Below are 14,972 nucleotides of genomic sequence, written 5' to 3' on the forward strand. Positions count from 1 at the left end.
CCCCCACGTTCTCGATTTCCTCACGAGGGGAAATATCCTCTCTGCATCTACCTTGTCGAGCTCCCTCAGTATCTTACATGTTTCAATAAGATCACCTCTCATTCTTCTAAATTCCAGTGAGTATAGGCCCAGCCTGTTCAACGTTTCCTCATAAGTCAACCCCCTCATCTCTGGAATTAACCTAGTGAATCGTCTCTGAACTGCCTCCAATGTAAGTATATCCTTCCTTAAATAAGGAGACCAAAACTGTACGCAGTACTCAAGGTGTGGTCTCACCAATACCCTGTACAGTTGTAGCAGGACTTCCCTGCTTTTATACTCCAACCCCTTTGAAATAAAGGTCGACATTCCATTTGCCTTTTTGATTACTTGCTGTACCCGCATGCTAACATTTTGTGTTTCATGCACAAGGACCCCCAGGTCCCTCTGAACTGTAGCATTTTGTAACAAAACTATTCAACTTGTTTAAAACCTTCTTTCAAAAACGTTTGGTCAACCTTTGGAGGAGGGATCTACAAGAAATTAAACCATAATAAATATAAACAAAACAGGAAAGGAGAACATAGGAAAGAATAAAGTAAGGGAGGACATTGATGGCCGGGAATAAATAGAGTTATAGAACAGGAGTGTAAAAAGATGGTTGAAAATAAAGTGAGAGGAACTGATGTTAAAAATGAGTTAAACTGTCTGTACAGCAATGCACACAGTGTCTAATAAAACAGGGGAGCTGGAGGCAATCATGCGTTGCGAGGAACCAGACGTAGTAGGGATTACTGAGACATGGCTACAGAAAAATCAGGACTAGGAATTAAACATTGCAGGGTGTAACGTACTTAGAAAAGATAGAGAGGGAAAAACGGGAGGTGGAGTAGCTGTACTTATTAGGAATAACATAATGGCAGTAGAAAAAAGTGACGCAGCTATCTGCAAGACAGAAATAGAATCCATGTGGATAGAGATAAAAGATCATAAAAAATCAGTCACACTAGTAGGGGTAGTTCACAGACCACCTAATAGTGGAAGGGAGGTGGAGAAAGAAATATGCAAACAAATTAGGAAAATGAATAAAAATCATAGAATAATAATCATGGGGGATTTCAACTACCCCAATAGTAACTGAACAGAAGAGGTAGGTAAAGGGGACAGGGGAGTTGAGTTCCTACAATGTGTACAGGACTCCTTTCTAACCCAATATGTAAAAAGCCCAACAAGGGAGGCTTCGCTATTGGATCCAGTAATAGGGAATGAACCAGAGCAGATAAGAGAAGTAAATGTAGGGGAACTTCTAGGCAATAGTGACCGTGATATAGTATGCTTTACGATAATCATTGAGAAGGAAGGACATACGTATGATGAAGACCAGGGGAATAGATTGGAGAAAAGCTGATTTGGAGGAGCTGAGAATAGAACTTGGGAAAATAAAATGGACAACAATATTGACAAACAATGATGTAGAACAGCAATGGGAAACATTTAAAACTGTGTTCGACAGGGACCAGGAAAAATATATTCCGCTAAAAAAGAACAAACTAAACACTAATGAGACACCATGGATGAATAAAGCCATAAGAGAAAAATTGAGGGTAAGGAAAGAGGCATACATTAAGTACATGGACAGCAGGGGAGATCATGATAAGGGAGAATATGAAGAGATTAGGAGAGAAGTCAAAAAAACAATTAGGAAGGCAAAGAGGAACTATGAAATTAAAGTATCAAGGAACATAAAACAAAATAGTAAAGTATTTTACAGGCACATCAATAAAAAAGGTTGGGATGGGAATAGGGCCATTAAGGGATGGACAGGATAATACCACAGGCAACGATAGACAGATGGCAGAAATATTAAATAATTACTTTGCTTCAGTATTTACCAGGGAGAGAGAACAGGTGGACATGACATTGGATGATGAGATTAGTAATCAAATAACTGCATTTAAAATAAGAGATATATTAAATTTCTGACGCATTGGGACCATTTCTGGGGAAGGTGGGACCTGTACAAGCCGGACGGGTTACACCTCAACAGAGCTGGGACCAACATTCTCGCGGGGAGGTTCGCTAGTGCTGTTGGAGAGGGTTTAAACTAGCTTGGCAAGGGGATGGGCTCCAGCATATAGGAGTAGAAAAGAGGAATAAGGTGCATAAAAGAGTGCGTGTGTTGGATAGTACTAGAGAAGAAAGTAGTACTAGTGGCGGAAGTAGTAGCATATTAGATAGGAGCAGACTAAGAAAAACTACGAAAAATTGAAAAATGGGTTTAGAATGCATGTACGTAAATGCACAAAGTGTGGTGAATAAGGTTGGTGAGCTACAAGCACAATTAGCCGTGTGGCAATATGATGTAGCAATAACAGAAACGTGGCTTAAAAACGGTAAGGACTTGGCAATTAATATTCAAGGGTAGAAGGTGTTCAGAAAAGATAGGGAAGGAAAAAAGGGAGGTGGGGTGGCATTGCTGATTATGGAAGACATTGTAGTGTTGGAAAGGGAGGATGTTCTTGAGGGGACAAGGACAGAATCCATTTGGTTAGAGTTGAGGAGCAAAAAGGGTATGATCATGCTATTGGGGCTATTCTATAGGCCTCCAAATAGTGAGAGGGAGGTAGAGGAGCAAATCTGCAGGGAAATCGCAGAGATATGCAAGAGCTATAGAGTTGTGATATTGGAGGACTTTAATTACCCAAATATCGATTGGGATAAGGCTAGGGTAAACGGAAAGGAGGGGGAGGAATTTCTGAAATGTGTTCAGGAGAATTTCCTTGACCAGTATGTTCTTGGCCTGACACGAAGGAGGCATTGCTGGATCTGGTGCTGGGGAATGAGTTGGTGAGGAATAGGGCTAACTCCAATGGGATGCAAAAGGATCTAGCCAGGGTAAAATGGAACCAAAGACTGACAGGAAAAACTGTAACGGAACAATGGGTGATCTTTAAGGAGGAGATGTTCCAACAAGAGGGAAGGGGAAGGGGAAGGGAACCAAAGCAAGGGCTCCTTGGATGACGAGGGAGATAGAGAAGATGATGAAACAAAATAAGAGGGTGTATGAATTCTTCAAGGGAGAACCAGACCAAATACAATAAGTTGAGAGGGGAAGTGAAGATGAAAATAAGATTGGCAAAGAGAGAATATGAGAGTAGAATGGCGGTTAACATAAAAGGGAACCCAAAAATCTTCTACCAGCATGTAAACAGTAAGCGGGTAGTAAGAGGCGGGGCGGGGCCTATTAGGGACAAAGAAGGTGATATATGCTTAGAGGCGCAAGGCAAGGCTAGAATATTCAATGAGTACTTTGTATCGGTGTTTACTAAGGAGGTGGCTACTTGGAGAGGTTTAAGCTAATTAAGGAGTGCCAATACGGATTTGTAAAAGGCAGATCGTGTTTGACTAATCCAATTGAATTTTTTGATGAAGTAACGGAGGATTGATGAAGGGAATGTAATGGATATTGTCTACATGGATTTTAGGAAGGCATTTGACAAAGTACCACATAGAAGGCTGGTTAACAAAATTGAGGCTCATGGAATAGGTGGGTAAGTGGCAGCTTGGATAAGGAATTGGCTTAAGGACAGAAAACAGCGAGTTATGGTAAATGGCTGTTTTTCAGACTGGAGCATGGTAGACAGCAGTGTTCCCCAAGGGTCAGTGCTGGGGCCACTGCTTTTTTTGATATATATAAATAACCTGGATATTGGAATACAGTGTAGAATTTCTAAATTTTCCAATAACACCAAACTTGGGGGTGTGGCAAACAGTGATGATGATACCAATCGACTGCAACAGGACAAAGAAAGGCTAGCAGAATGGGCAGACAAGTGGCAGATGGAATTTAATACAGAGAAGTGTGAGGTGATGCATTTTGGCAGAAGGAACAGGGAGAGGCAATATACACTTAATGGCACAGTTTTAAAGAGTGTGCAGGGACAGAGGGACCTGGGAGTTAATGTGCATGGGTCCCTGAAGGTGGAGGGACATATTGAGAGAGTGGTTAGCAAAGCATATGGGATCTTGGGCTTCATAAATTGAGTACAAAAGTAGAGAAGTTATGCTGAACATTTATAAAGCGCTGGTTAGACCACAACTGGAGTATTGCGTCCAGTTCTGGTCACCACACTTTAGGAAGGATGTGAAGGCACTTGAGAGGATGCAGAGGAGATTTACCAGAATGGTTCTGGGGATGGGGGATCTTAGCTACAAAAACAAGTTGGAGAAGCTGGATTTGTTTTCATTAGAGCAAAGGAGGTTGAGGGGTGATTTGATAGAGGTGTACAAGATTATGACGGGTTTGGATAGGCTAGACGGGGAAAGGCTGTTCCCACTAGTTGATAGTACAAGGACGAGGGGACACAGATTTAAGGTTTTGGGCAAGAGATACAGGGGGGACATGAGGAAAAACTTTTTTACGCAGCGAGTGGTGAGGACCTGGAACTTGCTGCGGACAGAAGTGGTGGAAGCGGACACACTCAATGATTCCAAGGGGAGACTGGATAGGCACTTGAGGGAAATAAACTTGCAGCGCATACTCGATGGGCCAAATGGCCTCCTTCTGTGCTGTTATGACTCTAATCAAACTCAAAAGAGGATAAAACCCCTGGTCCGAATGGATTACTTCCGTGCATTTTAAAAGAATCTAGGGAAGAGATAGCAGAGGCATTACTACACATGTTTAATAATTTGTTAGAAAAAGGTGTAGTGCCAGAGGACTGGCGGATTGCTAACGTAATACCTATATTTAAGAAGGGAGATAGAACATGTCCAGGGAATTATAGACCAGTAAGCTTAACATCGGTGGTAGGAAAAATAATGGAATCCCTACTAAAGGAGAAAATAGAAGAATATCTAGAAACCAAAAATATAATAATGAATAGTCAGCATGGATTTCAAAAGGGAAAGTCTTGCTTGACTAACCTCATTGAATTCTTTGAAGAGGTAACAGAGAGAGTAGACATGGGTAATACAGTAGATGTAATTTATGTAGATTTTTAAAAGGCCCACGATAAGGTACCACATAATAGACTAATGAACAAGGTCAGAGAATGCGGAGTCAGGGGACAAGTAGCAGAATGGATAGCTGGCTGGCTTCAAGACAGAAAGCAGAGAGTAGGGGTAAAGGGTAGCTATTCAGTGGCAGAAGGTGGGTAGTGGTGTTCTACAAGAATCAGTGCTGGGATCACTGTTGTTCACAATTTATATTAACAATTTAGACTTTGGAATCAAAAGCACAATTTCTTAATTTGAGGATGACACCAAATTGGGGACGATCGTCAATACTGAGGAGGACTACAACAAATTACAGGAGGACAATAATAAACTTGCAGAATGGGCATATAATTGGAAAATGAATTTCAACACAGATAAACTTGAGGTATTACATTTTGGTAGGAAGAATAAGGAGGTCACTTATTACTTGGAGGGTGCGAGTCTGGGTGGAGTTGAGGAGCAAAGGGATCTCGGAGTACAAATACACAAAAGTAGCCACACAGGTTAAAAAGGCCAGAAAAAAGCAAACCGAGCACTAGGGTTTATTTCTAGAAGGATAGAATTGAAAAGTAGTGAAGTTATGCTAAACCTGTATCGATCCTGGATGACGAAACAGATAGCCAATATGATGAAGCAGAAAAAGAGTGCGTATGACAGATGTCAGGTCGAGAATACATCTGAGAATCAGGCTATATATAGAAAGGTCAGAGGAGAAATGAAAAAGAAAAGAGAGGCAAAGAGAGGGTATGAGAATAGAAAGGCAGCCAACATAAAAGGTAATCTAAAAGTCTTCTATAGGTATATAAATAGTAAAAGGGTAGTAAGAGGAGAGGTGGGGCTGATTTGGGACCAAAAAGGAGACCTATGCATGGAGGCAGAGGGTATGGCTGAGATACTTTGCATCTGTTTTCACCAAGGAAGAGGATGCTGCCATAGACATAGTAAAGGAGGAGGTAGTGGAGACACTTGATAGCATAAAAATTGATAAAGAGATATTAGAAAGGCTGGCTGTACTTAAAGTGGGTAAGTCACCAGGAGTGGATGGGATGCATCCTAGGATGCTGAGGGAATTAAGGGAGGAAATCGCGGAGGTACTGGCCATTAAATTCCAATCCTCCTTAGATACGGAGGTGGTGCCAGAGAACTGGAGAATTGCAAATGTTACACCATTGTTCAAAAAAGGGTGTAAAGATAAACCCAGCAACTACAGGCCAGTCAGTTTAACCTCGGTAGTGGGGAAGCTTTTAGAAACGATAATTCGGGACAAAATTAACAGTCACTTGGACAAGTGTGGATTAATTAAGGAAAGCCAGCACGGATTTGTTAATGGCAAATCATGTTTAACCAACTTGTTTTTTGATGAGGTAACAAAGAGGGTTGATCTTTCCTTCCCTATCTTTACTGAACACCTTATAACCAGGAATATTTAATACCCAATCCTGCCCTTTTTTGAGCCAGGTCTCAGTTACTGCCACAACATCATATTGCCATGTGGCTATTTGTGCCTGCAGCTTACTTACCTTGTTTACTACGCTTCGTGCGATTACATACATACACTGTAAACCCATCTTAGTTCATCCTGTATTCTCTCTTAGTTGGACCCCACCTAATACCTTGCTATTTCTTACTTCAGTGCTTTCTGCCTCTCCCAATCCTTTGAGCACTTTATTTCCCCTTTCTAATGTTACATCCTGGTGCCCATCCCCCTGCCAAATTAGTTTAAACCCTCCCCAACAGCACTAGCAAACCTCGCCGCGAGGATATTGGTTCCGGCCCTGTTTAGGTGCAACCCGTCTGGCCTGTATAGGTCCCACCTTCCCCAGAACCGATCCCAATGCCCCAGGAATCTGAAGCCCTCCTGCACCATCTCTCCAGCCACGCATTCATCTGCTCTATCCTCCTCTTTCTATACTCACTCGCACGTGGCACAGGGAGTACCTTTGAGGTCCTGCTTTTTAATCTATTTCCTAGCTCCCTAAAATCTGCCTGCAGGACCTCATCCCTCTTTCTACCTGTGTCGTTGGTACCAATATGTTCAACCTCCCCTCTCAGAATGTGCTGCAGCCACTTAGTGACATCCTTAACCCTGGTACCAGGGAGGAAACATACCATCTTGGAGTCAGGTCTGCAGCTGCAGAAACACCTGTATGCTCCCCTAACTATCGAATCCCCTACCACTATTGCTCTCCCACTCTTCTTCCTCCCCCCCTGTACAGCTGAGCCACCCGTAGTGCTGCGGTCTTGGGCTGTACTCCCGAGGAACCAACGCCCTCACCAGTATTCAGACAGAATACTGGTTGGAGAGCGAGATGCACTCTGGGGACTCCTGCACTACCTGCCTGGTCCTCCTCTTCTGTCTGGCAGTCACCCATTCCCTCTCTGCCTGCACACTCCTTAGCTGTGGGGTGACCACCTCCTGAAACATGCTATCCACGTAGCTCTCAGCTTTACGGATGCACCGCAGTGACGCCAGCTGCTGCTTAACCTCCGAAACCACCTAATTGGCTGTTATGCAAATGTTTTATGACTCGATTTTATTAATGCTATAATTCGGCTATATGAAAACTATTTTTTAGAAAGGAAAAAGCCAACAAACCATTCAAATTTGAAAAAAAAATAATTGTCTGCCACTGTTATCCCTCACTCTACCAATATCTCTTCAAAGGATTTTGAATGGTATATCTATTTATTCTACAATCTGAAGACAAGTAAATCACAAAAGGGCATGTATTATATCCATTAAAGCCAGCATTCAGTACAGAGGATTCGCTGCTCAGACCCCTGAGCTTGTTACATTTACCTAAATGTTGGGCAGGTAAAGGCACACTCTGGATCATAGGGCATGGGGGCTTATTTACAGGAGTAGGCTGTGGCACTCAACCCAAGAAAAATATTGAGTGTAAAACTCAAAAATGTAACACTTTATACTAATTTGGTTGAGCCTTTTCTTGTTTGAGATAGTCATTGTTTGGCACTTATGTGGGGTGAATATTACCAAGTGTAAGTCATTATATATAATATAAACATCTATGGGCCTAGCACTGACCCCATGGGTTACATTGCTTTCAACTCTTCTCCAATCCAAGCTACTTCCATAAACCCTAACCTTTTGTTTCCTGTCTGTTAACCAACTTTCTATTCATGCTGTGACATTTATTCTTATGAAGTCAAGTGAGAAGTAAAGTATCAAAGCATATTACCACTTTTATTCTGACTGCAGCTCCCACCTGCTGATTGAAACTCAAGGAGACCAGCCAGTAGCTTGTATTCTTCTTCAGTTTTACAATGATATTTGCTGTTGTAGACTACATGACTTAACCTTGTTGGATGGAATGACTTCTAACAGGAATGCTGGGGAGGTTTTATTGAATAGTGTAGCCATTGAATTGAGTAGGTGGCAGCCAGACAATTCCTCACCCATATGAGCCAGTACAAGGGTGCATTGTGTCCAGGGACAAAGAAATAAGGGTGTGAAATTATTGTTTCACAACTGTTTACATAGGAAAAGGGAATTGTCCAAAAGGAGTGGTGGGGAGGAGCTTGACAGTACGCAAATAATGATGGGAGTGGTTATAAAATGGCTAGATGCTTTTAAAATGCACAAAATACCCAGTCCAGAAAACCTGTTCCCACAAGTCTTAAAAGGAGACAGGCACTTACTAGTTAAGCTTTAAAAAATTGAGAGATTTCTAAAGATTGGCAAGTAGCTAGCACGCAAGAGTCAAGAAATACAGGAAACTCTCGTTTAAATGGCACCTAAATATCCGTAATTCTCTATTCACCAGCATTCATACTCCGAAAACACCTCAATAACCGGAAATGTTGCTGAGTCCGAGTCTCCTGCGGTGGCCGAGTTAGTCAGTGGGGGTAGTTCTCCAAACTGCCACTACTTGGCTTCTTGGCGCTGTCGAAGGTCCGAACACCTCAATAACAGGAGTCTGACTCTTTGTTTGTTAAAAATAGCCTCGGTAGATAACCCTCTCCGTCATCCGGAATTTTTAATCAACCGGCACCATCCTGGTCTCGTCGGTGCCGGATACCAGAGAGTTTCCTGTACTTGGAAACTATAGACCAATAATTTTAAAATTGTGGAAAGTTTTGAATGCGATTATTTTGTTCTTGGGATGTGGGCGACATTCGTAAGACAATATTTACTACCCATTCCTAGTTATCCAGAGCATTAAGAATCAACCATATAGTGTAGGACTGAAGTCACATATGGTATACAGTCAGGAAGGAGTGGCCCTGGGAGTCTTCAACATTGACTCCGGATCCCATGAAGTCTCATGGCTTCAGGTCAAGCATGAGCAATGAAACGTCCTGCTGATTACCATCTATCGCCCTCCCTCAGTTGATGAATCAGTACTCCTCTATGTTGAACACCACTTGGAAGAAACACTGAGTAGCAAGGGCACAGAATGTACTCTGGGTGGGGGACGTCAATGTCCATCACCAAGAGTGCCTCGGTAGCACCATTACTGACTGAGCCGGCCGAGTCCTGAAGGACATAACTGCCAGCCTGGGCCTGCAACAGGTGGTGAGAGAACCAACACGAGGGAAAAACCTACTTGACCTTGTCCTCATGAATTTACCTGTCACAGATGCATCTGTCCATGACAGTATTGGTAGCAGTGACCACCGCACAGTCATTGTGGAGTCGAAGTCCCATCTTCACACTGAAGACACCCTCCATCGTGTTGTGTGGCACCACACCGTGCTAAATGGGATAGATTCAGAACAGATCTCGCAGCTCAAAACTGGGCATCCATGAGGCGCTGTGGGCCATCAGCAGCACCAGAATTGTATTCCACCACAATCTGTAACCTCATGGCCCGGCATATCCCTCACTCTACCACTACCATCAAGCCAGGGGACTAACCCTAGTTCAATGAGGAGTGCAGAAGAGCATGCCAGGAACAGCACCAGGCGTACCTAAAAATGAGGTGCCAACCTGGGGAAGCTGCAACACAGGACTACATGCATGCTAAAAAGTGGAAGCAGCATGCTATATATAGACAGGGCTAAGTGATCCCACAATCAACAGATCAGATCAAAGCTCTGCAGTCCTGCCACATCCAGTTGTGAATGGTGGTGGACTATTAAACAACCAATGGGAGGAGGAGGATCCATGAATATCCCCATCCTCAATAATGGTGGAGCCCAGCACGTGAGTGCAAAAGACAAGGCAGAAGCATTTGCAGCCATCTTCAGCCAGAAGTGCCAAGTGGATGATCTATATCGGCCTCCTCCGGAGGTCCCCACCATCACAGAAGCCAGTCTTCAGCTAATTTGATTCACTCCACGTGATATCAAGAAACGGCTGAGCGCACTGGATACAGCAAAGGCTATGGGACCTGACAACATCCCGGCTATCATGCTGAAGATTTGTGCTCCAGAACTAGCTGCGCCTCTAGCCAAACTGTTTCAGTACAGCTACAACACTGGCATCTATCCGACAATGTGGAAAACTGCCCAGGTATGTCCTCTCCACAAAAAGCAGGACAAATCCAATCCGGCCAATTACCGCCCCATCAGTCTACTCTCAATCATCAGCAAAGTGATGGAAGGTGTCATCGACATTGCTATCAAGTGGCATTTACCAATAACCTGCTCACTGAGGCCCAGTTTGGGTTCCGCCAAAAACGCTCGGCTCCCGACACTCATTACAGCCTTGATCCAAACATGGACAAAGGAGCTGAATTCCAGAGGTGAGGTGAGAGTGACTGCCCTTGACATCAAGGCAGCATTTGACCGAGTGTGGCATCAAGGAGCCCTAGTAAAACTGAAGTCAATGGGAATTGGGGGGAACGCTCCGCTGGCTGGAGTCATACCTAGCACAAAGAAGATGGTTGTGGTGGTTGAAGGTCAATCATCACAGCCCCAGGACATCGCTGCAGGAGTTCCTCAGGGCAGTGTCCTAGGCCCACCCATCTTCAGCTGCTTCATCAATTACCTTCCCTCCAACATAAGGTCAGAAATGGGGATGTTCGCTGATGACTGCACAGTGTTCAGCACCATTCACAACTCCTCAGATAATGAAGCAGCCTATGCCCGCATGCAACAAGACCTGGACGACATTCAGGCTTGGGCTGATAAGTGGCAGGTAACATTTATGCCACAGAAGTGCCAGGCAATGACCACCTCCCCTTGACATTCAATGGTATTACCATCGCCGAATCCCCCACCATCAATATCCTGGGGGCCATTGACCAGAAACTTAACTGGACCAGCCACATAAATACTGTGGCAACAAGAGGTCATCAGAGGTTGGGTATTCTGCGGCGAGTGTCTCACCTTCCGACTCCCCAAAGCCTTTCCACCATCGACAAGGCACAAGTAAGGAGTGTGATGAAATACTCTCCACTTCCCTGGATGAGTGCAGCTCCAACAACACAAGAAACTCGACACCATCCAGGACAAAAGCAGCCCGCTTGATTAGCACCCCATCCACCACCTTAAACATTCACTCCCTCCACCACAGGCGTATCGTAGTTGCAGTGTGTACCATCTGCAAGATAACACTGCAGTAACTCGCCAAAGCTTCTTCGAAAGCACCTCCCAACCCCACAACCTCTTCCACCTAGAAGGACAAGGGCAGCAGGCGCATGGGAACACCACCAACTCCCCCTCCAAGTCACACATCATCCTGACTTAGAAGTATATCGCTGACCCTTCATCGTCACTGGGTCAAAATCCTGGAACCTAACAGCACTGTGGTAGTACCTTCACCACGACTGCAGCCGTTCAAGGTGGCGGCTCACCGGCACCTTAAGGGTAATTAGGGATGGGCAATAAATGCTGGCTTTGCCAGCGACGCCCACATCCCATAAACAATTTTTTTGTTTTTTAAATCTAGACCAGGGCACGTAGGGGAAAGCAGGTTCCCTTCCCATTGGGCTTTTACAACAATCTGGCAACTTTCATTCCAGCCCACAAATTACCAAGATTTATTGAATTTAATTTCCACAACTTACGGTAGGGTTGTAACTCACAACCTCTGGGTTGACAGTCCAGTACAATAACCTGAAGGCTACTGTACTAATCTTGCATAGTTGGAACATTTAGAAAAGCCTTTGGGGGTCAAAGAAATTGGACAAGCATTTTTCCCTTTAGTTTTTGTTGTCTCTTCCAAGCTACTGTGCCACTAATGGGGGTGGGGAAAAGGGTGCAGATGGTACACATAGGTAATAGGCTGCCCCATGGCTGGGTGGGGCAAGCTTGACGCACTAGGTGGCCTCTTCCTGTGCTTTATTTTAAATCTTCAGAACTTGTTAAAAAAGTCAACACTAATTTAGAAAATGGTGTCATGTTTAACAAACTGATAGTTTCCCCTCCCCCCCAAAAAAATACTGAGATGGTGGATAGAGAAATTGCATGTAATAATATACTTAAGATTTTCAGAAAGCTTTTGACAGTGTTCATAGTGATATATGGTGAAGGAGTCATGGAATAGAAAGCAAAGTATAGTACCCAGTAGAAAATGGAATGAAAACAAAACGGTAGCAATAAATGGGGACTAACTGCAAAGAGGTTAAAGCGGAAGAGAAACAAAGTTCAACAATTGGAACAGTTGCTGTTTTTAATGCAGTCTTGCGAGCAAAATTTCCCATGTTTGCAGAGAATACTAAAATAGGAGACATGGCAAACAATAAACACTGCAACCAGGTTTAAAAGGATTGGGATGTTTTAAGTAAGTGGACCAACGGGTTGAAAATACAGTTTAGTTGGATAGGTTATTTGAACTAGATAGGGATGGGAGAACTAGGGGGCATCAAATATAAAATACAGAAACACCGTTCGGTTAGATGCCAGGTAGTATTTCTTTTCAGTCATCAACCTTGGGAATAGACTACCAAAACATGCAGCAAGTATGGATTCATTGCAGGATTGACAGACGAGTTCCAAAGGACACCAGTTATGGAAGCCAAGTCAGGGAATAGCTGCAATTATTGGTTTCAGTTACTGCAATCTCATGGAGCTTTTGGGAGTCAATTTTCCCTGAGTTTTTCCTAAATTGGCTTACAGATTTCCCCCTCATTTTTCCCCAGGGGTGCTGGGGAGGTTGATGGTTCAGTTTACATGCACATTGTCTAATTTGAACAGACATGATGGATCAGTTGGTCTTTTCCTCCATTTTTCATATGTTCATACAATTCAAATGTGAAATAATTGGCAAGGAAGCAAAACACATGTAGGTGGAAGAGTATGTTGATTGGGAGAGATGCATGGTGTATAGTGGTTACATCTATGAAACAGTAGGTAAAGCTGCTTGAAAAAAATGGACAAAATCTGTTAGGTTGCATTAGCACATAGGGGTTGAAAAATTGCTGTGCAAGGTGTTGGTCAGGTACGATCTAAACCAGACCGTGCAAAACCACTGTTCAACCCAGAACTGAGCTTTAATCACCAAGAACACTTGCTTCCACCTTCACAACAATGCCCTCTACCACCTCAAAACCTAATTTCTCCACAATGTTCTCCCATCCTTGATAACGCCAACTTGTCCAAAATGCAGTTTTCCATTTCCTGTCCCACAAGAGGTGCTACATGCCCATCCCCTCTTCCACTCACCCCCACCCCAGTCCTTACTGACTACATCTGTCCCAAGGAATAGTAAAATTTAAAATCCTCATCTTCAAGTCCTGCACTCCATCATCCCACCATATCACTGCAACTTCCTCCAGTCTTTGATCGCCTTCCACATCCATCGATAGTCAGATTTCTTTGCATTCCCGCTCCTTCTCCCCACGACTGGTACCACCTCCAATTGTCTTGGTCACTTTCTCAAACTCCCTTAAGTTTTTATGCCTTTACACCTCAAGAATTTTCTCAAAACCCATCTTTTGGCCAGCCATCTAATCTCTTCCTCAGTGGTTCAGCATCAGTTCCTCCACTTGTGAAATGCCTTAAGACGTTGTTCGATGTACTGTGCACAGTGCTGGTCACCTAATCACACAGAATATTACTGCCTACCCTTGAAAGTGTGCCACGTTGAGTAGGTTTTCAGGTATCAGAAGTTTTAGTTGTGAAGAATGGTGAGTGGTGGGAGAAGGTGGGAAAGTAACCTCAAAATTAGATTCTCAATTTCAAGAATATGAAAACAATCGATCAATTCTCTCTCAATCATAGAAAGCTACAGCATGGAAAGCGGCCATTTTGGGCCATCGTGTCCGTGCCGGCCAACAAAGAGCTATCCAGCCTAATCCCACACCGCAGCTCTTGGTCTGTAGCCCTGCAGGTTACAGCATCCCAAGTGCACATCCAAGTAATTTTTAAATGTGGTTAGGGTTTCTGCCTCTACCACCCTTTCAGGTAGTGAGTTCCAGACCCCCACAACCCTCTGGGTGAAGAAATTGCCCCTCAAATCCCCTCTAAATCTTCCAATTACTTTAAATCTGTGCCCCTTGGTTTTTGACCCCTTTGCTAAGGGAAATGGGTCCTTTCTATCCACTTTATCGATGCCCCTCATAATTTTATACACCTCAGTAAGGTCTCCCCCCCCCAGCCTCCTCTGTCCAAGGAAAACAAACCCAGCCTAGCCAGTCTTTCCTCATAGCAAAGATTCTCTACTCCCAGCAACATCCTTGTAAATCTCCTCTGTACCCTCTCTAGTGCAATCACATCTTTCCTGTAATGTGGTGACCAGAACTGCACGCAGTACTCTAGCTGAGGCCCAACTAGTGTTTTATACAGTTGAAGCATAACCCCCCTGCTCTTGTATTCTATGCCACAGCTAATAAAAGGCAAGCATTCTGTATGCCTTCTTAACCACCTTATCTACTTGGCCTGCTACATTCAGGGATCTTTGGACATGCACTCCAAGGTCCCTTTGTTCCCCTACACTACTCAGTGTCCTACCATTTTATGTGTATTTCCTTTCCTTGTTAGCCCTCCCCAAATGCATTACCTCACACTTCTCCGGATTGAATTCCATTTGCCACTGTTCTGCCCACCTGACCAATTTATGGATATCTTCCTGCAGTCTACAGCTTCCT

Source organism: Somniosus microcephalus, chromosome 14, assembly GCF_052327205.1.
Source record: "Somniosus microcephalus isolate GS21.2 chromosome 14, FLI_Smic_1.0, whole genome shotgun sequence".
NCBI lineage: Eukaryota > Metazoa > Chordata > Chondrichthyes > Squaliformes > Somniosidae > Somniosus > Somniosus microcephalus.